At 38.0% G+C, this 23670-nt stretch overlaps 1 long non-coding RNA gene across 2 annotated transcripts in view; it reads left to right on the top strand.

The window, feature by feature from the left end:
• Positions 1-23670, top strand: part of LOC129442117 (uncharacterized) — a 27423-nt gene extending 3753 nt beyond the window's left edge. Inside the window, exons 2-3 of one of the 2 annotated variants that reach the window (XR_008643782.2) lie at positions 18144-18229; positions 23027-23670. This is a non-coding gene — a long non-coding RNA (uncharacterized lncRNA). Of the gene's footprint in view, positions 1-18143; positions 18230-22382; positions 22663-23026 lie in introns of those variants that run through there. The other variant, XR_008643783.2, reaches the window with a different exon arrangement.

Below are 23670 nucleotides of genomic sequence, written 5' to 3'. Positions count from 1 at the left end.
CGACTTGATTTTGCGTGTAATTGGCGGGTGAGATCGCTATTGCCGCTGTCCTGACACAGAGGTGAGTCACTGCGCTCGCGCCTGCGCCACAGATTGGCCCACAGACCGAGCGAGCTCGCGCGCTTCTGCGGCACCAGCCTGTGCCCACACCGTCACCTCCACGTGTTTTTTGTTCTTTGTCTTGAATCGCTGTTGTTTGTGTGAAAATCCTCCTCTCAGGCAGGCGGGTGAGATCCATGCGCGCTGTTTATGGCCGTGTAAGGGATAGCGTCTTATTCCGCGCGAACAAAGGGCAGAAAACTGATTGGTGGGTCTCGCGCCGTCACGCGTGATTCATCCGGCTACTTTAATTGGAGTAAAACGCAGTGTTTTCTGCAAATGCATGCCCAGATGTGTTAAGTTGAATCTAATTAGCAGTGCACTCTCTGCATAACCTTTCTAGGGAGGAATTGTGTTGTTTGAGAAGATGTGTGTGCACCCACTCATATACAGTAGTAGTAACTTACTAGCAAGTAGACATACAGTATCTATACTATACCTACTTAAATGCATTTAGACTCAACAACATTACAGCCTATACATTTTGTTGGTCTGTGTGATCCAAACCAAATTATCTCACTGTTGAGTCAACGCAACTTTCTACCAGTTGAGCTACAGTATCATCCATCAATACCTACTGTTAGGTGTCTTTATGTTTGAGATCTAACACAGGAAGACTTTCTCAATCCCTTGCTTTCTCACTCTCTGGCTCACACACACAAATAGACATACAGTGAACTGTAATTTATAAGCTCTAAAATGTTAATATGGCCATAAGCCCTACTCATGAATTCTTGATAAGGACCATGACAGTTTCGTCACCTAAAATGTTAATGAGGTGAGATTACATTGGGGCGGGAAGGTTCCCATCAGCAACTGAACAAATAGCGCAGATGAGCTGGATTTATGGGACTTTCTGACTATAACAAGACAAGCAAAGGGCACGGATTTCTGTTCAGGTTTAGCCAAAATGGTGAAGAAAAGAGATAATGTGTTGTGCCAAGTGCATTTGCAGAAGGATGGGGGATCATTTGTATTTTGTAATGTATTTTGTAACTATTCTGTTTTTGATCTGAACACATCATGAATCTCAGTCTAATGTAGAATACATTCATCCGTTCTTATGTAAATTGTTATCCGTACCTTTTAAAATGTCAGCATCGGTGACAGTGTGGCTAGCACTGTTGCCTCACATCAAGAGGTAACTGGTTTAAGCCTAAGCTGTATCAGGAGGGCTTTCTGTTTGAAGTTTGCATGTTCTCCTTAGGTGTTTCTCAAATGCAAGGTTGCATCCTATGTATGGAGGCCGCATCCATCCTAGGCCAGTTAGAGTCCTCCTCAACATTAAAGGTCACATATTATGACCATTTTTAAAAGTAAATAATGCAAATAAAAATAATGCAATGTATCACCACAGAAAGGTATTACAACTTTCCATTAAAGTGCACCTATTTCATTACTATAAAATAAGGTTATTTTGTGTATTTGTTATAATACAATGTGTTCATGTGGTTTATCGTTAAAATCACATTATTTTCCACATACCGTACATTTTTGTAGCTCCAGATATACTGCTTTCCTCAAACGCATTGATTTTGTACAAAACTCATTGATCTGAAAGCGCTGTGTCCCTGATTGGCCAGCTAATCTGTAAATTGTGATTGGCCTGAATATCTCTGACGTCAGCTGGAAGTGTGATGCTCCTTACCATGTTTGAAAGATTTGGTCACAGTGCAATGCTGACAGGAGTTAACTTACAGGCTGTGAGTCCAAGCGGGAGGAATTATGATAATATCAGTCTTGTCTACGTCGACAGGCCCAGGAAGTAAACTGTTGCCTACAATCTGTGTGTTTGTTGTAGTCCAAAAAAGGAGATTTATGTTGGAGACGATAACTCGCATCATCGTTTATTTTGGGGTATGTACCTTTTGTATTGTTAACATTTACTTATACATACTTACAGACCAAAGAAAAGTAAAATCGGGAATCGGATCATAGTTGCTCTTTAATGCACTACAGTGAATGAGAATGATGTAACCATTTGTGGTCTCCCAGTTCTTTACATTGCAAAAAATGTTTTTTAAGAAAAAAACTTCCTAGTATTTTTGTCTTGTTTTCAGTAAAAATATCTAAAAATTCTTAAATTAATTATTTTTCTTGATGAGCAAAATGATCCAAGAAAATAAGCCAAATTAATATCAAATTTAAGTGATTTTGTGAATAAAACAAGCAAAAAAAATCTGCCAATAGATAAGCAAAAAATCTTGACCTTTTTTCAAAAACACTAAATTCAAGAAAAAAATCAAGAAAAATTTGCTTACCCCATTGGCTGATTCTTTTGCTTGTTTTATACACAAAATCACTTAAATTTGATATTATTTTCTTGGGTTGTTTTGCTCATCAAGAAAAAGCATCTTAATTTAAGAATTTTTAGATATTGTTACTGAAAACAAGACAAAAATACTAAGAATTTTTTCTTCAAAATAATTTTTTTGCAGTGTACAGTTTAACATGTGAATAATTTACGACAAAACAGAGGAAAAATGCTACCATTATTTTTTTGGGCCTGTATTTCAAAATCAAATTGGGCAAAGGAAGTGCCGACTTAATTCTCACAATGTTTTTTAAATGTGTGCAAAGAATTGTGGGTAATTTGAGGCCATGAAGAATACACTTCATACATCCTTTGAATTGCATAATGATGTGGCAGCCGAGATATGCAGCCTTTCTAGGACACATCGTTGCGTTTGAGAAACACCCTTTGTGTCGGCATACTCCGGTTTTCTCCCATAGTCCGAAAAAGATGCAAGTTATGTAAACTAGATATATCAAATTGTCCTTTTTTCAAGCAACTTGTTTGGATTAACTTGTGTAGAGATTAACCGGCCATAAATATATCTGGATGCTGGAATGGTGTTACAAATAATACATGAATTATATAATAAATGTTAAATAAATAAAATGTCAACATCGTTGATGAATAATGTCCAGGGAACATTTTGTGGATTACTCAAATGTAAAATAATATTCGTGATACATCGGTTCAGTGAACTCGACAAATCAATCAACAGTTCCTCTTCATTGTTTTAAACCTCCCACACATTTTCACAGCACCCACAGTTGTCACTCCTCCGTGTCTTTAGCACTTTCATTTCTGAAGGAATTTGTTACCTTAAAGTGCACCCTGTCGAATTAAATGGCTTTATTTTTTTGACCCTCTGCTTTCATCAACTATGCCAACTAAACATTTTAATACTCGATTGCGTGACTTGGAATTCTGTCTTTATCTTTTGAATGTGGTGCGTTCAGTTTCTGAATAAATGGATAACCTTGAGCATTGGTATGACGGGACTTTGCTCTCTTTCTTTGCTACAATTAAGCGGACGTCTTTGAAAGAAGCTCCAACTTCTCATACCTAAACATCTGTCTGTTTGATCAAATTTCTAAGCAAATGTGTGCAGACGGATCAAGCTTTATACGAGAGGTGCGTGTAAGGCCTTGGAAGAAGTGAGATGCATTCTGGTCAGTAGAAAAGAGGTCTCTAGTGCTTCAGGTGATAATGTGTCCATGTGCTGAATTGGTTTCGATGCTTTATGAAAAAGTCTGTTTAGACCTTGGCCTTTGCAAAGTATATCATCTCACCACTGTAGGACATGCATGAAGATGATGTAATGAGGTCTAAAGTTATTGAATTTTTTTAGCATGATATAAGCATCATTGGATCTATTTGCACAATCATATTGAGAAATATTAGGAGACATTGTATATGTAATTACAAGGTCCACAGCCGCAAAAGTGCGCTTTGTGAATGCAGTTATGAGTATAAACCTTTTCCGAAGCTTGTTTTATAAGGCACTAAGTATTTGTTTCATTTCGTATTTAAGACATGAAGGCATGTTGAATTGTCTTTCTTTTTACTGTAAATGAGACTATTATGAGGCATGCACACAAACAACGTTCACAGCCAAGGTAATGTCCGAAATGTTTTCTGAGCACTTTGTCTGCCCACATTACTGTGTGGTTTCTAACAGTGGAGACGGTGATTAGCAGAATCAAATCAATAATACATGCTAAAGACCTACTAATGCTCCATGGAGACAGACACCATTTGTTCATCCTGTGGCTACCATCCAATCTAAGGCACACACCGGAATTAAGCGACATGATGGGAAAGAGAGTGAAGGAGGCACACTTGACTTGATCTTCCTACAAGCAACAGGTTAAAGCTGCGCGTATGCAATTGGCCACGCACACGCAGGAGAAGATGTAACGTTTGATGGAAATGCGATCTTCCTTTATTTAATTAACATTCTATTCCCACCGGTCCGAAGAGGAAGCCGTGTGCCAAGCAATATATCCAAAGCTTTTGTGGAATTTATCTTATTGACTAGAGGACGCAAAAACAACAGAGCCAGAAGAAGTGAGAAGAGCTACCAAACAAGCTTATTGCAGCCTTCGCTCTGAGAAACCCTTTCATCCCGATATTGCCGTAATGCTTCAAAAATCAATACCAGGCTGCCAAACAGGTCAAAATGCAATAAGTGTGCAATCTGTCCGGGAAATAACATTGGCAGAACGCATCGCCACTGTCCCGTGAGACTGCTCCTCTTCCTCGCCAGAGAGCGCAGGGTTAATGCATTTCCCACATCACTGATCCCAGTTCAACACGGAGCTGCGTCAGGCCACGGCATCCGAAATGCCAGATAACGCAAAAAAACAATAGTTTGATTAGGTCGTTATGATCGGCCCAAGTGTCTGTTTCCTCTTCTTGGGCCTTTTCCTGTGTCATTTCCTGGACTGGACATCTCACAATTACGAACAGAAATATCACAGCAGTGTTCTGCAGGAAGTGACTGTACAGCTGTGTGTTTACAGCTGACTGTGCCGTATGTCAACAGGTCAGAAGTCGTCAAGTCTCATGCTCACTGAGTTACATTCAGACACGCTGCAGATGGTCGTATTATTTTATTTACTAGGACTGTTCTTGCCGTTCTTTTACAACAAAATAACTTGGTACTGCACATCCTGTGCATGATGATATCAGACCAAAAATTAATCACAAGTAGAAGATTTGAAAGCAATGTACAATATTGTTTCAAACAGTACTGTTCAACTTCTCCCCAACATATGCAAGAAGCTGTAGGCGACAGTGGTGAGTGAGAAAAACTCAATAACTTGTTATATAAGATAAGGAAGAAACCTTGGGAGAAGGCAAGACTCAGCTGGGAAAATCTTTCTTAGTTTTCAAATTTATGCAACTCATGCATATATGCATGCATGCATATTTGTAGCCTATAAAATTATACAAAACATACCGCAATGCCACATAACATTATACATACAAATGCATAAACTAAAATATATTTTATTATTGTACAAATAAAGTAGATTTATGTGCAATGTGCAAAGAGTAGAGATTTAGGCAATGACAAACTCCTGTTGGAGATGGTTGGTGATGGTGTTGGCAGATGGGATGCAGGTGTCTGGTCGATAGCGACCAGGGGTGGAGATGACCTCAGAATGACCATCCCAAATTGTGGTTGGAGAGAAGGTATGAAGAAAGAAGTTAGTGATGAATATCAGTCATGTGACCTTTTATGTCATTTCAGTTGCCTGCCGCCATCTTGAGTACCTTCCGAGTACCAGTAGGCTACTGACAAGTATTGGCTAGCTTGCTACGATTTACAGATTTCTTATCTTTTACTGTCTATGGTTCTTACGGATATGGGAAATGGCTACAAAAGACATAATTTCGCACCTCGACTGTCATAAAAAGAAATGCTACTTTAAAAAAATAAATCTTGTTTAGGGTGTGATGCCGACTTGATCCCTGATGTGTTCTTCCAGCTGCTGTCCACTGTTACCGAACTACCACTATTTTTACAACTCTAAGAAGGCACGACACAACATGAAACTTTGCTTGAAGTATCATCTGGATCTCTACACATGAACGCGACCATTGAGAACATTGTTTGTGTAGAAAGAGTTTACTAAAAAGAAAGGTTTTAAACACCTGACTTTGGCTGTTATGGTGTGCGCTCGCCATCTTTGCCAGACATAAAGAATCGATTTCCAAATGCTAATGAAAGAATTTTATATGAGGCTCCTTTTTCAACTAAAAGGTCAATATTGTTTTTCACTTGCGACAAAACAACCAATTATCTGTGCATTTATATAGAACTATGCTTTTGGAGCTATCCATCTTTACTCTCCTCCCTCCTTACGTCGCATTCGGAGATGGATACATCTTGACTGGCAAGATGGCGGTGAGTGGACACCAAAAGAACCAAAGTCAGATGTTCAAAACCTTCTTTTTAGTAAACTCTCTGTACACAAACAATGTTCTCAATGCTGAGTTCACGTGTAGAGACACAGGTGATACTTTGAGCAAAGTTTCATGTTGTGTCGAGTCTTCTTAGTGTTGTAAAAATAGCGATTTTGATGCTCACAACATATTGAAGGCATAGCTTTTAGTTCTTTGCCGACCACTTCAGGTACTCAAAATGGCGGAAGACATGTTTGAGATGTGAGTGATGTCAGCTGATATTTATGAATAGGAAGAGAATATATATAAATATATATATAGAAAATGGAAACCAGTTGTTTCCTTCCAGCATACAGACCATGTTTAAATGCTTCGGAGGAAATAATTAGAGTTTTCACAACCCAAAATTAAAATCAAATATGTTCCTTTCTAATTTCACGTCAGATGACGTTAAGTATTTATTAAAAGAGATTTGCGTGGGTACGTGATTTGTATAATTGTAATGGGGTTCTGCATGTACCCGACCTGTTTGCAGTGTTTTAACTAGACAGCGGATGTGTTCTTGTTCAGGAAGAAGATTGTTCTGCCATGCAACAAAAGCAATCAGAGACATGGTGCTCAGGCAAAGAGAGAGAGGCATTGTACAGGTTAAGTAAAAAAAACTGTGTTCCCAGGGAAACGCAGGTAAAACTATTGAAAGCGACCTTGCGTTTTTTCTCATCTGTCAAGTCAGGTGGTGATTCGGAGGAAGAAATCACAGTAGCGAATCATGACGCCTCCGGATCATGGAGCCTCTGAAGAGTTCCCGGAAGTTACTGTCAGCTCCGTAGAGAAAAGACTGAATGTGATAAACAAAACTTGTTGAAAGTTTTAAGACTTAAGATGTTTAAAACAGTACATATGAATCAAATCACTTTGTGCATCAATGCGTTTGTACTGGATTATTTCTCATTAAATTAGTACATTAAGGGGATGTTAGTAGAAAACCGGTCAGGCTAGGACAAGCTGATGATAACATAAGCAACACATAATAAACCAAAATCAGCCTTTAAATTGTAAATTTAGCTTTCTCAATGCAGATTAATCTATTATTGTGTAATTACAGATACTAATAAATACGATGGCAGCATATTTATGCAAAAAACGTATGGGTGTTTTGGCGCTGTGATTCTGTTGGTTAATTAAATTAAATGCAATGAATTATTTTATTGGAAACTTGTTGTATTATTAAAATGCATAAATTAATACGTGCAGGGATTATTAATAATTAGAAGTAATGAAGATGGTGTCTCCCATCAGATGTTTATATTAACAACAAAAAGAAAACAACACAGAGCCAGGGGTATTATTATAAATAAAAATAAATAAAATGTACCTTATGAATCTTTTTTTAATCTGGTTCTTTGTATATTTATAAACCAAGCAGGCATGAGATAAATACACAGTTTACAGTCAAGTGTACATTATAACAGGCATAAACAAAAAGCTTTAAATGTGTTAACATCTTAAAAGCAGGGTATTTGATTTGATCCAATTGTGCTGGTTACAAGTCTCCTCACATCCTGATAGCAATCACTATGTCAAGTTGTCTAAATTTATTTTTATAAATATATCAGGGAAAATAAGTATTCGGCACATCAGCATTTTTATCACTGAGGGGATTTCTAAGTGGGCTATTGACAAAAAAATTCCACCAGATGTAGCCATCAAACCAAATATTGAATTCATACAGAAATCAGAACATTTAAGTATACAAGTTGAGTCATAATAAATAAAGTGAAATGACACAGGGAATAAGTATTAAACACACTTTATTTAATACTTTGTAGAAAAGCCTTTGTTGGTGATTACAGCTTCTAGACGCCTCTTGTATGGAGAAACCAGTCGTCTGCATTGCTCAGGAATGATTCCGGCCCATTCTTCCACACAAATGGTCTTTAAATCTTGAAAGTTCCTTGGGCCTCTTTCATGAACTTTGATCTTCAGTTCTCTCCATAGATTTTCTATGGGATTTAGGTCAGGTGATTAACTGACCACTTCATTGTTTTCTTTGCCTTGTGTTTGGTATTATTGTCTTGTTGAAATGTCCACCCTCTTTTCATTTTCAGCTTTCTGGTAGATGGCAGCAGATGTTTGTCCTGGTACATTTCTCCATTCGTCCTGCCTTCAATAATATGAAGTCTGCCAGTACCTCTTGCTGGAAAGCAGCCCCAAACCATGATGCTTCCACCCCCAATCTTAACTGTTGGTATGGTGTTCTTGGGGTGGTGGGCAGTGCCAATTCTTCTCCAAACATGATGTGTAGAATGCCCTTTCGCAAACTTTAACTGAGCCTCAACATGCTTTTTGTTCAGCAATGGAGTCTTGCGTGGTGAGCGTGCATGGATGCCATGGCGGTTCAGTGCATTGCTTATAGTTTTCTTTGAAACAACAGTACCTCCTGATGCAACGTCGTCTTGAAGTTCTGCTGAGTGATTCTTGGCTCTTAGAGAACTCTCCTGATTATTATTTGGACTCATCGGACAAGGATCTTATGTGGAGCACCTGAACATGGCCGGTTTATGGTGAAGTGATGCTCTTTCCATTTCTGGATAATGGCCCCCACAGTGCTCCCTGGAACATTCAGCATTCTGGAAATGCGCCTATAACCACTCCCATCAAAATGCTTTTCATTGATAAGATTATGAAGATCTTGAGAGAGTTCTTTGCTTTTACCCATCATGAAGTCTTTCCTGTGTGCCTTCTGGGTAATGAGAAGCTTTTATAGGCCACCAATTAGGACTAAAGCAGCTGATATCAATTAGTACTGATATGGGGCATTGTTTCTTTCTCAAAACTGACAGATTTCAGTTGTTGATCTGGCTTTCTATGCCATTTTGCACCTTGTTCTCTTCATGTGTTCAATACTTATTCCCTGTGTCATTTCACTTTATTTATTATGACTCAACTTGTATGAATTTAATATTTGGCTTGATGGCTACATCTGGTGGAAATTTTGTGTCAAAAGCCCACTTAGAAATCCCCTTACTGATAAAAATGCTGTTGTGTCAAATATTTATTTCCCTCGCTGTATGTCATCTGTGAAAGGCGTTGGAGCAAAAAATGTTTAACAAATCATTGAACTCGGACCGAACGCAATAATTTGACATATGCAATTTTTGCTCCTCTTCTGTGATGCCCTGTTCACGCAGACATAATACGGGAGGTGAGAGCACGTGAACGCGCTGATGACGTATGTAAACAGAGGCAAACAAACTTTCCTGCTGAATTGACAATCTGCATAGGAGTCACAAAAGACATCTTTTGAAACAACAACAGCAAAAACCATCTGGAACAGCAAAGAGCAAAATCTTGAGTTAACATCGGTAACTTTACTGCTTTTCCACGAGATGGAAACGGCTGCAGAAAGCAAAGGGTCTATAAGTTAAAAATTGAAAGCAAACTACTACATCTACGCAACCAAAAACATCTAGTTAATTCTGATTTAAAACAGTTGTTTATGTTAGTTTATTTTGGTAATGTTATTCACTTTTTCCTGCAAAGTTTCTTACTGTTGAATGAAACGTGAATGGGCTTCTGGTCTGTGCGTGTTCATGTTTTGGAGGAGATGTGATGTTGGGTGGGATTTGAATGGAGGATGGGATTGTGAGTTTAGTGCTAGTAGATAGGATTTTTCAAAATCAGATACCCTGCCTTTAAAGATGCAATTTGTATTATCTGAGCCGCTAGATGGCGCCAGATCAAATCAATAACAATGACGTTGTTTAATGACGCTATGAAGCAGCGTGGATTTATGGGATTTGTAGTCTTTAACTCAACCGCTGATGGCCATCAATCAGACGCGAACGAGAAATCACGTTGATGGATAAGGTAATCAAGTCTTATAAATCTTGCGTTTGATGACATCGTTTTTAATTCATTATGTAAGCTTATATGTGATGTTCAAAGCAAAATTGTTAGTCAGTATTAGTCCAAATTTGATGGTTAACACAGCACAGAATTAAGTTTTCAACTTACAATCTACAATGATTTTTTACATAATGTATTGACAGTACAAATCTTATTGTGAAGTGTCTTAAAATGACCATTTATATTGCTGTACAATACCTCTTGATGTGCATATCGTCCGCGGGAAGACGCGCTGATTACAATCTACACACTAATGTTGTGATCAATATAATAGCATTCGTTTTTTTGAAGGGTTACGAATCAAAACAACTCACCCATCGCGTAAAACACAAGCAGGATCTATAGTTAAATGTTGTCGCAAAGCTCTCTATCCAGATAATGCAACACCAAATTGATCTTCAATCTTACTCTCGTTTTGTTCCAAACTCTTCTTGGGTCGTTTGGTTGGCCCGTACACTTACGGGAGCTGTCTTTGCTGACACAACCAGCGGCAGACGGTAAAGAGTAACTTAATCCATAAGTCCATAAGCCCATAAGCAAGTGCGTAGCTCGACAGGCGCTAACGCATAGTTCCGCATTTGTCCACGACACTGGCTGCGTCCGAAAACTCAAGGCAGTGACTTGTTGCCTCGCTGCCTCATGAGGAAATTACTTCGGAGGCATGAAGGCAGCTGAGAGAAAGGCTTTCGGACGCACTTCAAAGGCAGTGTGTTTGAAATATAAACAGAGAGCGCCTTTGTGATAACTAATCACATATTTGAAAACTACAATACTAATTTCTCGCTAGAAATGCAATTAAAATGTGTAAAAAGTGAAAATATACCTTTATTTACACTAAATTTGTGCTCCAGTTGCTTCCCTGGCCGCCATTTTAATTTTTCGAACTCGACCACTGTTGTCATGTGGTTTTTACGTAAGTAAAGGCGGTGACAAAGGGTCACATGGATATTAACGTCATTGACAGGAGACTGCACTGCCCTGTGTCAAAGTTTTGAATGGAAATTTTCTCACGATTTACAAGTAGTTGAAAACATTACAGATATTGATAGTAATCAGCTGGACAAAATATATAACACTGGCCTAGTGGTTTCTTACAAATTGCACCTTTAACAAGGCAGATACCAGCAACTGACCATACAAATGTTTCCATGTTCGTGGATTTATTTGTTAAAAATATAATTGATGTAAACACACAAAAATAGTACCTACACATATTGATGTGATATATACATATTGTAAATCATTGCATTTCTTGACTACTAATTAGTAAAAATCACAGCTCTTTGCCTCTAATTTAATGTACTTCAATGGTTAATGAATTTCTAGGAACTATCAAGTCTCAATGAATCACATAACGGCCAAACTGTTTTTAACTTTAACTCTGGCTGCGTCCGAAATTGCATACTGTGACAGTAGGCACTGAATTAGATGAAGTATTACTCACCGACTGTTAAAACAGTATGGATATGGATTGTATGAATTAATTCGGAAGTCCTACATCCCACATATTGATACATCATGTGATAGTCGTCATCATAATTAGTTATTAACTGGAATTACGTTAAACGTGCACAATTTAGGGACAGCTGTTTAATATATGTATTTGTATTTGAATAGAGCCGCATTACCACTTTCTGGCATTTTTGAATATAACAACACATCCCTCCATCTTTTTCGTTGGATAACCTCCTTTGTTGGGGTCAAGAGATAGCAATATGTCCATCGAATGAACACTTCGGGATCTTGCCGAAAGTAGGTAATCCGGGTACTTTTCACCGAATGTTTTTTGAATACTATGAATTTGTACATACTACTTGCCTTGCCCACTGCTTTTTCGCCTACTATATGGTAGTAGGCAGTTTCGGAAGCAGCTTTCTTTCTAAATGGCTCTGGGTATATATATATATAGAACAAGAATCAATCACAGAACATAAACAATTCTGTAATCACCAAGGGAACAAACAGGTAGTGAGTGGAGTATGAATTAATGTCCATGGCATCAAACAAGGGGGTGGAGCAACATAAGCTGTGTCCCAATTCGAAGGCTGGGTCCTTTGAAGGATGCGTTGTTGAAAGTTTGGAATTTTTTTTTTTTAAGGGTCACAGCCTCCGAAGTCCGCAAAGAGAACTGAAATGAGTTCAAGCCTTTGAAGCATCCATAAGTTGCTTATAGATGCAACTTAGAAAAAAAGAAAAAGAAAAAAAATATTTTAGAAAATATGACATGTTGATGTAGATTAAACTAACCAACAGTATATTAAATTAATCAACTTTAGAAATATACGCAACATACACAGAATGATATTAATACAAAACATAATTTGTAATACTAAAACAGCAACAAGAAACTTTTTCTGCAAAATACACACTTTTATTTAATAAAGTTTTTAAATGTTTATTTTAAAATATCTAGCCATTATATTCAGCCGTTACAGGCATGCAATGAATCTGAGTGCATTCTGAGGTCACATTTTAAGCAGCCTTTGAACTGAGATGGGATTACTGACTTTCAGTAAATGTAAAAATATTTTATTGGATGTGCCTTTCGTTTACACGGCGACAACGTTTTGGGGGCTTAAAAACGCAAAAAAGTGAAACCACCCTTCAGAGTGGAAATCTTAAAAACGATCTACCATCGCGTTCTCGTCTAAATAGTAAAAACGCTAAAGTCTGCTCACGGTGGCTCTCATCGCGTACGCGTTTACGTCACAGGCATGCGCCAGTTCAGGAAAATAACAACAAACATGTCAGATTATTTCCATACGTTGGACCTTCAAGTTGCCATAGCAGTTCTGATAAATATACAAGTCTTTCCAGCCGTTATACGAAATATTCACAGCTAGTATTACTGATCAGAGAAACTGTTGATGCGCCAATTCGTCGGAGGCAAACCAGACGGCTTTGGATGAGACCTGGGAGAACCAGGAAGAAGGTTGTACGCAGGCTCACGGACTTGGTGTTGTTGTGTGTCAGTGCTTTACATTGCCACCTAGCCGCCTGGAGTGCATACTACATTGAATATCACATGCTTTTGCGTCACCATATACACGCAGATTTCCCCCTAAAAATGCTTGCATAAACGCGGAATAAAAAGTGATAACGCAACAGTTCTTTTGCGGTTTCTTTTCAGATCTTTTCCATGTAAACGTAGCCTTAGAATGGAGCCTTCGGAGGTCACAGCCTTTAATTGGGACACAGCTATAGGAACAAGAGGGAAAACAGGCACACCAAAAACAGAAGAAACACAGATTGGACTCATGACAATGTTATTAAGTACAAAGCAGATTTATATTAACATTGATTAAATACACAAATAAGAATGGTCAAGTTTACAAAACTTTGCCATAAAAAATACAGTTAAGAATTGTAAAATATACATAACTAATAATTAAGAAAAGGCCACCATATTTTTGACATTTTTAACTACAAAGTTGTTTACATATTTCCCATATTATTTATGAAGGTTTACCGTCAACCACAGCTTCCATTTTTTTTTGTGTGTGTGTAAAAACTACAGTTAACAATTAATTTAAATCAAACCATTTAAGGAAACCGGTTGCCTTAAACCATTTAAGTTTTAAAACACATACAGAGTACTGTGAACTTAAATCATGTGCAATTATGCACTTATATTTAAGTAGTGTGAACTTAAATATAAGTGAATAACTGCATATGACTCAATTTGTTTAAGTTCACACTACTCAAATGTATGTGTTTTAAAACTTAAATGGTTTAATGCAACCGGTTTCCTTAAATGGTTTGAGTTGAGTTAACTTTTAGGTCTTTGTGTAATGTATATTATCTAAACATTTGCATATGCACAAATATTGGACGGAACACACCGCAGGGTTTAAACATCTATTTGTGGTGGTCAATTTTGATTTTGTGGCGGACTGAGAAATAAATGAATGTATGAGGATGTTCAGCATTCCAACAACGCTCTCACCTGTATGATACAGCAGCAGGCAGCGCAAATATAATGACACACATTATCCTATAATCCCTCCCACTGCGAAGTGTTACTACAGTAAACTCGATGGAAAATCTAACCAAGTGAGGTGAGCTGACCCGACCCGAACTAAACTAAACCGTGGGGTACTATGCAATGGAAAGCGCCATTAGTACCTCAAAGGTACATATTGGTACCAAACTATACATGCAATGAGAATACATGTGTATTTTTATAAAAAGTGTAGTTGAGTTTTTTTGTGATTGTTGCGTGCAAAAATCCTTGATCTTGTAGCACGTTTTCTTAAAAAATCTGATGGAATATGCAGGATATTTATGCAATGTATGCAATGAAATTGCAGGAACTTACCAAAATTGCTGGAACTTGCAAAAACTGTTTGCAGCTGTTGCAGCTTTTTATTGATGTTCACGTCGCGTAATTATGTCCCATAACAACAGGGGACATGGCTGCGCGTGTGTGAAGTGCTAAGATATATATGACTTTTTGCTACGAAAATGCGGGGATTATGAAATCATGCAAGCCCTGCATATTTTGCGAGCAGAAATCTGCAATTTATTTGGCGAAAGTGTGGCGTATTTAAAAATGCGGCCCCCACATAAATATGCGGACTTTGGCTGATTATGCATTGAATCATGCGATCGCATAATCGTGTTTTTCTGGAAGGACTAGTATAATATCGATGTATTGAAGGGACTAATATGTTAATTATTTAAATATTAACAGCTTTACATACGTACTAGGGGTGGAACGGTACACAGAAGTCCCGGTTCGGTTCGTACCTCGGTTCAGGCTCCACGGTTCGATTCACTTTCGGTACAATGGAGGGAAAAGCAAGACAAAAATGAAGAAGGAATTTTTTTTAGTACTTAAGATAATTTTAAAAACATAGGTGTCCTTATCAGTGTTATTTTGAGATGTCATGAATATGAACTGAAATGCATTTAACATACTATCTCGTGTTCAAAAATGTATACCACTTTAAGTAATCTTGTACTCATCTTTCATACAAATATGGGTTCAAATGTATTACAAGTGTTACCTAAATACATTTTAAAATTACATTTTGGCCTTATTTCATCTTAATGTACTAAAGAACAAAAAAATAGGCTTATAGGATGAATCAATAGGTGTGTACGACTAAACGAGGCGCTGCAAGAAATGACAAGTGGATGACGTCAGAGTAACGCGAGAGCGATTTGAAATCAGCCTCCTCCGCAAGATTTCTCGCGGTACTCTGACGCTGATGGCGCTGCGTAACGTTGAGCACACTTTAAAAAAGCAGCTGAACTCGACAGAACTGCGCCTCGTCCATTAATTGTATATTAGCAGGACAATTTATCTCCTGCTTCTCAGCGTGAGAAATACAAAGTGTGGCGTGTGAGCGTGTGAACTGACTGAAATGCGTGTGTGTCAAGGTGAATGCGTGAGACTTGAGAGCCCTGATTAGATGTATTTCCACTCACATACCTAACAACTGCTGAACAACGCCGACACACTGTCCTCGTCTTTTCCACCACTCTCTCGCCTGTACTATTGTAACTGACTGGAAAACTGAAGTTTTGCCAAACTTGCGATCTTAAAGAGGCTGGCGGAGCGTCTAACTCTTGTGGAACACCACTTGCCATCCTCGCTATCGCTGCTCACTAACTGACTGGACCGGCGTCGACCTGACAAAAAACTGCAGAGTACCAGAATGTAGACGGGCTCTGATAGAGCGCATACATAGGCAGAGCTCGGCTGCATCGGCGCCAATCAGAGCTTCAGAGCTAAAGCGGGGCAACAGATTAGCTGTCCATAAAGAACCCGCGTATCTAACAGTAGTTCCGCATTACATTAATTATTTTGCACGCAAGGTTTTTTATTTTCATACCGTGTATTCTCCGTTTAAATTCATGCACCGAACCGTGACCCCCGTACCGATTCGGTTCGAAACGAATACATGTACCGTTCCACCCCTAATACGTACTGATGTGTACGTATTTATTTTCATGAATATTAAAATGAATAGTGGGCATTGGCGTTTTTTATTCATATAAATGAGTGGTATCCTTTCAAAAAGTTCACCTTTGTACATAAAGAGTGAATATTAGTGCCTCAAAGGTACATATTGGCACCAAATCTATACATGCAACGAGAATACGTGTGTATTTTTACGTCGAAGCTATGCAAGCAGCCACCATTTTACTCAATAGTACATTGAACAAGAGACTACCACATGAACAAGTTAAGTCATTTAAGGCTAAAGCTCTCAAAATTAATAAAATCATCCAAATCAGCACTTTTTTATAGTATACCCTCTATCTCTGGCTCTCTCTCAAGGTTTTTTTCCTCCTGACTAAAAAATCCTTGAGGTTTTTCCTCCTAGGTTTTTTTTCAACCCCTAGGGAATCAGTTGACATTGGCTTAACTAAGCATCCTCCTCTATACGCTACATTATTACTACGCTCGCAAGTACGGTTTAATCTCAACCGCTGTACTCTGCTGCTTATGTTGTCAATCGATTTCTGTGTTTTCTCCTGCATTTAACGTTAAGCTGCTTTGAAACAATTAAACAATTGTGAAAAGTGCTATATAAATAGAAATTGAATTGAAATTCTAAGCATGCAGTTAATATACAGACGATTGTAAACTGCACTGGGAGTGGATCTATTTTTTAAGCCATCACTTCAGATACCGAGGTTAACCTATGAGGGATATTTTAGCATCTAGCAGTGGGCTCTGTGCCATCAGCAAACTGCTTTAGACTGGGATGGCATTTTCATTCGACCTTAGGGTGACATCCTTATAATGGAAAGGCATCAAAAAGCGATCCGTAAAATGGAATGGATTTCAATCTCAGATGCCTGCATTGATATGCAAAATCCGTAAATTCATCAACTGGCTACAAATCTCTGCTAGATGGATGTTGCCATTTCTACAGAATAGTCTTACTTTTGGGTCACGCAAGGATCAGACAAATATCTGTATAGTGTTTTGAATGATGGATTTTAGTGCATTCCTGGCTGAAAAGGTTGCCCTTTATCTGGTGGCGTGCGCCTAAAACGCTTCTTTTGTCAGGGCTTGCAGTACTTTTTTGGCGTTCCAAAATATCATTCATGAACCACAAATACAAAAGTACCAAATACTTGTTTATATGCATCAGCATAAGATCAAAAATAAAAGCACTTGTAATTCAAATGGTTAGAAAAGGATCATGTTTGACGATTTGGTTTAATGTGTGCCAACAGGCACATCATTACGGTAGCACTCTGAAACCTCTCATATGATGTTAGTAATTTAATTAGAGTAGAAATGTCCCACCCAGTATGTTTAAACCCAGCAGATTTAGAAAGGAAATGGATAGGAAAGCAAAATAAAAAGTGAGCCAATTAGTTCATGAGAGCAATCAATCATACCATTATACTTTAAAAGCCTGCACTTGTTCCCCTCACTGCTATTTTCCCTGATGTTTCTCCAAGGATGAGACCACAGCAGCCGTCTTAGCAAGAGCAATTACAGAGAGGGATATCACTAAGAGTTTTTCATTTTCCTTTATGCCTCAGATAAAATTACTTTTATTGCTGTTTTTCTTCTCCCTCTGAAACCCATAATCAAAGATCATTTCCTAAGGGTGGAAACACAAAGCTAGGTTTAACATTTGAAAACTTCATTAAAGAAATAAAAATGCTGCCTTTTATTGCCTCATATTGCAAGATATACAAGAAACAATTGTGGGCATCAAAATAAAACCCAATGATTGTAATCTTGGCAAATTAGAGAAATATTTATCATAGATAATGATTCTTATAGCAGTGTTTTTAGGAAATTTTAATAAAAAGCTTTGCAATAACGTTCAAACTAAAGATCAAGTTTTGAAGGAGGTTAATGAGGTATCCCAGAATGATTTATATGAGCTAAATGTTTTCAGATTATTGCATGTGAAGGGGTTTACTACTGTGTTCTGTGTGTGTCTCTTTTCAGATTCAAAATGAGAAGAAATGAATGCCAGCCATAAGCAGCTTTTAAGCAGCTCAAGATTTCTCTTTAAGAGATCCTGGCTCTTGCAGGTACGTTTACATGATGATTCATTTACTCATTTATTTAAAGGGTAAAAGCAAATGATTTGCTAAAGTCTACGATGTGAAAGATCATTTAATCCCATGAGGCGGAGAAATACTAAGTCAATATTCTTTGTCGTAGGGACATTTAAGGTTTTCAAAATGTAATTCAGTTTCTGCTATTCTGCTTTGCCATTAAATATAATCTAAATAAATAACAGCATTAATATCCAATGAGCCAAATTGACTGTTTTGAATAAACGGAGAGCTCAAGAATGTCTGCAGAGACGCTTTATTGGAATTGCCCTTGTCTATCACTTTGGCACACCGAGTGGTTTACTTCTAATTCACAACACCTAACTGTGCTCAGTATTAGCCAATTCTTAGTGAATATTGCCAATATCCCATGGCATTTTTAGTTCTCGCTGTTTGAAGATGAAGATCCACTACAGAAGACAATCGTAATTGATCTACTTCCCCATACCACACCTGCTCATAACTTTACTCCTCATATCCATCTATTCCTTTCAAGTGTTACCATAGAAACCATTTCAACCTACATCAGATTCAAACCCAATCTAAAAAAACTTGAATTTTGGGTTTTCAGAGTAAACAAGTCTTCAAAGATGAACATTTGTATTGCATTCACATAAAGGGAAGCAGACGCTGTAGCAAAATCATCAATTTTCTGAGGCATAATATTTTCAGTCTTGTGGATCAGGTTGTAAGGTTCCAATCGTAATGGACAAAAGACACATTGTGCTATCATAAAAGATAGCTGAAAACATCAGCAGCAGGATACCCAATTCCCCAAAACTGCACGTTTGTGTTAAAACAACACATTTTGTGTCTAGTTAAAGGATTAGTTAATTTTCTTAAAAAGAAATCCAGATAATTTACTCACCACCGTGTTATCCAAAATGTTGATGTCTGTCTTTGTTCAGTCAAGAAGAAATTATATTTTTTGAGGAAAACATTCCAGGATTTTTCTTTTTTTTAATGGACTTTAATGGACCCCAACACTTAACAGTTTTAATGCAGTTTAAAACTGCAGTTTCAAAGGACTCTAAACGATCCCAAACGAGGCATAAGGGTCTTATCTAGCGAAACGATTGTCTTTTTTTGACAAGAAAAATAAAAAATATGCACTTTTAAACCACAACTTCTCGTCTATCTCCAGTCCTGTGACGCGTCAGCGCAACCTCACGTAATTGCGTAATGACGTCACGTGTTACATATATGAAACGCACATTTGCGGACCATTTTAAACAATAAACTGACACAAAGACATTAATTAGTATCATTCCACATACAACAACGTTGGAACGGTCCTCTTTCTCCACACTTGTAGACACTGGGGGGTAGTTTCGCATACGTCCTCTGTGACCTCTTGACGTGATGACGTATTGCGTGAGGTTGCGCTGGCGCGTCACATGCCTGGAGATATACGAGAAGTTGTAGTTTTAAAATGCATATTTTTTTTCTTGTTAAAAATTACAATCGTTTCGCTAGTTAAGACCCTTATGCCTTGTTTGGGATCATTAAGAGCTCTTTGAAACTCTGTTGAAACTGCAATTTGTTACGTGTTGGGGTCCATTAAAGTCCATTAAAATGAGAAAAATCCTAAAATGTTCTTCTCGACTGAACAAAGAAAGACATCAACATTTTGGATGACATGGTGGTGAGTAAATTATCTGGATTTTTTTTATTGACTAATCCTTTAAAGATAATAAAAAGTTATTATTGGAACAACACATTTTGTGTTGTCTCTCTTATTTACAACCCCAAAACAGAAAAAGCTGGGACACCGTAGAAATTGTGAGTAAAAAAGGAATGGACTAATTTACAAATCTCATAAACTTACATTTTATTCACAGTAGAATATAGATAACATATCAAATGTTGAAAGTAAGATATTTTGAAATGTCATGCCAAATATTGGCTCATTTTGGATTTCATGAGAGCTACACATTCCAAAAAAAGTTGGGACAGGTAGCAATAAGAGGCCAGAAAATTTAAATGTACATATAAGGAACAGTTGAAAGACCAATTTGCAACTTATTAGGTCAATTGGCAACATAATTGGGTATAAAAAGAGCCTCAGAGTGGCAGTGTCTGTCAGAGGTCAAGATGGGCAGAGAATCACCAATTCCCCAAATGCTGCAGCGAAAAATAGTTTTCTGAGTTTCTCAGAGAAAAATTGCAATGAGATTGAAGTTATCATCATCTACAGTGTATAAAACCATTCAAAGATTCAGAGAATCTGGAACAATCTCTGTGCGTAAGGGTCAAGACCGGAAAACCATACTGGATGCCCGTGATCTTCGGGCTCTTAGACAGCACTGCATCACATACAGGAATGCTACTGTAATGGAAATCATAACATGGACTCAGGAATACTTCCAGAAAACATTGTCAGTGAACACAATCCACCGTGTCATTCGCTGTTGCCAGCTAAAACTCTATAGGTCAAAAAAGAAGCCATATCTAAACATGATCCAGAAGCACAGGCGTTTCCCTGGGCAAGGCTTATTTAAAATGGACTTTGGCAAAGTGGAAAACTGTTCTGTGGTCCAACGAATCAAAATTTGAAGTTCTTTTTGAAAAACTGGGATGTCATTTCATCCGGACTAAAGAGGACAAGGACAACCCAAGTTGTTATTAGCGCTCTTTTCAGAAGTCTGCATCTCTGATGGTATGAGGTTGCATGAGTGCGTGTGGCATGGGCAGCTTACACATCTGGAAAGGCACCATCAATGCTGAAAGGTTTATCCAAGTTCTAGATACATATGCTCCCATTCAGACGTCGTCTCTTTCAGGGAAGACCTTGCATTTTCCAACATGACAAATGCCAGACCACATACTGCATCAATTACAACATCAAGACTGCGTAGAAGAAGGATCTGAGTACTGAAAGGGCCAGCCTGCAGTCCAGATCTTTCACCCACAGAAAACATTTGGTGCATCATAAAGAGGAAGATGCGACAAAGAAGACCTAAGACAGATGAGCAGCTAGAAGCCTGTTTTAGACAAGAATGGGACAACATTCCTATTCCTAAACATTGGTCCTCCTCCAGCTGTTCCTTGTATGTACATTTAACTTTTATGGCTTCTTATTGCTACCTGTCCCAACTTTTTTTGGAATGTGTAGCTCTCATGAAATCAAAAATGAGCCAATATTAGGCATGACGTTTCAAAATATCTCACTTTCAACATTTGATATGTTATCTATATACTACTGTGAATAAAATATAAGTTTATGAGATTTGTAAATTATTCCATTCCTTTTTTACTCAAAATTTCTACTGTGTCCCAACTTTTTCTGTTTTGGGGTTGTATTTGAACACAAAATCAACAAAAATGACACATGATGTGTAAAATAGCATAACACAAAACAATGTGTAAAAAAATAACACATTCTTAGAGTATGGATACCAATGATGACACTGTAATCTGTCTGCCTGTATTATACCACATTGTACTGGCTGCCCTGACTGCAAGTGTGCGGTTGTATTTTATTAATTGGTTGCATGATTTATGGCAACAGGAAATTATTAAAATGGAGCCGTATGAGATATACACTTTGAGGTAATTTGGCTTGGTTCAAAGCGTTCCTAATGTGCATTGCACAATAATTGGAAAGCTTGATTATTAATCATGGCAATATGCTTTTCAGGCATGACAGGCAACTAATTTTCAGCGTTTGAACTAACATCACTTCTTGGATCTAATGCAAGCAATAATTCCAATCTAATTGTTTGCCACAATTCATTTTTCTTATTTATTAATATCAGATCCCTCAGGTAGCACTTTAGATCTCCATTCCATGTTTCATTATTTTGAAGAATTCAGTATTTTAGAGTTTATTCCCTGACACCCCCCCAACACCGAAACACGCAAACAAAACAATACACAATATGGCCGTATCTCTGTCTGTAATGAAGCCATTCATCAAATGTGTTGTCAACTCTGTTCTTCTAGTGTGTTTGGATACGTCAACTGTGTTTACAGACAGAATTCAAATATAATAAGCAATATAATATGTTTTGATTTATGTATAGCTGTTGCTTATATCTGACAAGGGTCATTTCGGAAACGTCAGCTGGTTGTGTGATGCACAAAATAGAAACTGGGCATTAGTGTAAATCATGTTCATCCTCAGGGTTTTGTCATTGAAGAAGCCTGACTGTAGATGCGACCTGCGCAGTCACATGTGCCGCTGAGGTGCAGATGTGCGACAGAGGAAAGGCTGTGAATGGCAGGCGGGGTTTTGGTAAGGCTCGGAGCCACAGCGGTGTTGTGTGGAGAGTCATTGGGTATGAGAACATGGGGTTGTTAATCATGTCCTCCGACAAGATGACGAATTGGCTGACACTGCTGTAAGAGGCGCTGTCATATTTGTCATCTTTATTGAGCTAGACTTTAAGCAGCTCTTGCTTGCTGTCCAAAATAGTACGTCTGCGAATACTTTTTCAGTGACGTCATGAATAACTCGCTGTGCTAGGTGTTCAACTGATGATGACTAAAAGAAAAATGTGTTTAGCTTTAGCTCTGCGGTATTGCATTAGATTTGCGCAAAAGATTGTGGGTTTGATCCAAAGAACACACAAAATGTTCAAATGTATACCTTGTAATGCACTGGAAGTCGCTTTGGATAAACGCGTATATCAAATGCATAAATAAAGTAAATGTAAATCTGCTTCAAAGCTTTGTGGTTTAAAAAGTCCAAAATCTGTATGAGAAGCACTAATTTATTTGAAGTAAAGGAAGTGATTGTGTCCTGTCCTTCTATCCTCCCTAAAAAAGGTAAATCCTAAATTTAGCATCCGGATGAACATCGAGGATGAAGGCTTTTCTGGCTGGCTGCTCCCAATAATCACCTGCTAGAGAAAATCTCATTGTTCCAAGCCCTGATCTCCGTGCAAAGGGCAGAAGAGCAGCTATGGCTCAGGTTGAATTAAAACTCTGACCTGTGCTATAATCAAGCATAGCTGAACTGTGGGTCAGTGGCAGCACAGATAAAACCGAAAGACCTGACAATCCCAAACCCTCATGGAGCCAGTTAAGGGCTAGGGACCAGATTGCTATCCAGCAGGTCAAGGAGCTGATTAACCATCAAAACACCCCGGGCTAAGGCATTCGTGATGAGCATATCATGAATCTGATGAAATCATTTGCATCAAATGCTTTATATATGTTGATATATGCCAGTAAACTAAGTATTGACTGCCACGGGGCTTCTGTGAACTCGCAGGTCAGAAGTCTGGGATGATGATGTTTTCATCATTGCTCATCAAAGCACTAAAAGCTGACATATGCGAGGTTTGTAAAATAAATGAACATAATATGCATGAACTGAGTCACTCAGATGTCTGCATTATATCACAACATAGAAGTTATGACTGCTTATTAATGTATAAATATCCGCATTGTATGTCAAACTTACCCTA

Source organism: Misgurnus anguillicaudatus, chromosome 2 (assembly GCF_027580225.2).
Source record: "Misgurnus anguillicaudatus chromosome 2, ASM2758022v2, whole genome shotgun sequence".
Lineage (NCBI taxonomy): Eukaryota > Metazoa > Chordata > Actinopteri > Cypriniformes > Cobitidae > Misgurnus > Misgurnus anguillicaudatus.
This window is presented reverse-complemented; position numbering and strand designations above follow the sequence as displayed.